The sequence below is a fragment of the Procambarus clarkii genome, chromosome 47 (assembly GCF_040958095.1).
Source record: "Procambarus clarkii isolate CNS0578487 chromosome 47, FALCON_Pclarkii_2.0, whole genome shotgun sequence".
Classification (NCBI taxonomy): Eukaryota; Metazoa; Arthropoda; class Malacostraca; order Decapoda; family Cambaridae; genus Procambarus; species Procambarus clarkii.
Window position 1 is genome coordinate 24135415 of NC_091196.1, and position 1932 is coordinate 24137346.

Genomic DNA, 1932 nt, shown 5'->3' on the forward strand with positions numbered 1-1932 from the left:
CACAAATACCTTGGAGTTGGTATTAACAGTGACATTGTAAATGATCTACACCGTAGGTTAAAAGAAAGACTAAAACCATTGAGAACACTTACTGGTAAGAATATTGGTATCAATATTAAATATGCTAGACTATTCTATATGATGTTTGTTAGATCTCTCGTTGATTATAATGCTCTGCACTTAATTAATTTCCCCTCCTCTGTGTTGGACAAACTTGAAGTAATACAGAACGAGGCCATGAGGATAATTCTTGGTGCCCCAAGATGCACAAGAATCATCAACATGAGGGAAGAACTGAAGTTTCCAACCATACTAGAGAGAATAATGCAAGTTAACACTACCTTCTGTCTTAAAGTCATGAGAGATCCTACATCTCCTACATTGCTCAGAGACAAATTATTTAGTGCTGTTAACACCCTTTTGACTGGTGCCGACATACCAACTCACTCCTTTTATGATAATTGGCTGAGAAACAATGCTTACAATCTCATTAAACTTAACATTCCTTTTAAGTGCACTCTACCTGTCTCTGATATTCCTCTTTATCTGTACCCCACCATTCAAGTATCATACACACCTGTCACCAAGAAAGATAATGAGAATCTTGCTCTACTCAAAGCTGTCACTCTTGAAACAATTGCCTCCTCCATCGAGAGTCTAAGATCTCACGAGCACTGTGTCTACACCGACGGCTCAGTCCAGTCTTCTACTGGACGGACTGCAGCGGCATGTAGGTTCTATAGAAATAATATTTGCACAAAGTCTGTCAGTGTCAGGCTAAACAACTGGCTGACCTCCACACAAGCAGAACTAGCAGCATTACATTTAGCAACCAGCACATTAAAAAATATTGGAGGAGGAATAATATTCTGCGATTCAAAGTCTGCTCTTCAAGCAATCGAAAACTTCTCTTGGAAGATCGACAGCAAGAACCTCATACTCCCAATTATAAATGACCTAATTGATGCACAGAGTAAAGGGTCTCGAATTTCCTTTGTATGGATACCTTCACACATAAATATAACCCATCATAATGAGACAGACATTGCAGCCAAATTAGCGTGTAACAAGTTTGAAGTTGAATTAGATCTAGGTATCCCTATCTCTGCTGTCAAAACTGTATTGGTCCAAACATTCAGATCTGATAGGAAAGAACTTACTGACTCCCAACGACCTGAAAGTACTAGTATAAAAAGCTATGATTTGTTCAGATCTGAAACCTACATCTATGGACAGCACAAAACGTCCACTAGACTGTGCGACACAGTGGTTGCAAGGATCAGGTTGGGTTACCGTTACCTGTGGCAGGTGGCTGCAGGTGACGGGTCTCCCAATCCTGAGCACTCCAGTTGCAAACTCTGTGAGCAGGAACTACGGCATGATCTCCCGCACTACATCACTGAATGCCCAATTATTAGACCTTTCAGACCAGTTGGCATGAGGTACCTGGAGCTTTGCAATTACTTTATTCACTCTCGTATTCTTGAAGATATCCTCACAGTATACCCAAAATTTGCCAGTGCAGGCTATTAAACACATGACTCTGTATGACTAACCATCCTGCGAGATGGGGACTTGTATTACCACTGCTACCTTATTCAATCTTGTGTTGTTGATATCCTCAAAATGCATCCGGAGTCTGCCAGTGCAGACCGCTAATCACATGCCTCTGTATGACTAACCATCCTGTGTGATGGGGATTTTATAGCATCACCTAGTTAGCTTTTTTGACACACTGTACTCCACTTCATATAGTCTAGGGTAGCTGCACTAATGCAGATGTACCTAATATGTTAATAAAAAAAAAAAAAAAAAAAAAAAGAAGGCCGTCATGAGAGACCCTATATCTCCTGCATTGCTCAGAGACAAATTATTTAGTGCTGATAACACCCTATTGACTGGTGCCGACATACCAACTCACTCCTTTTATGA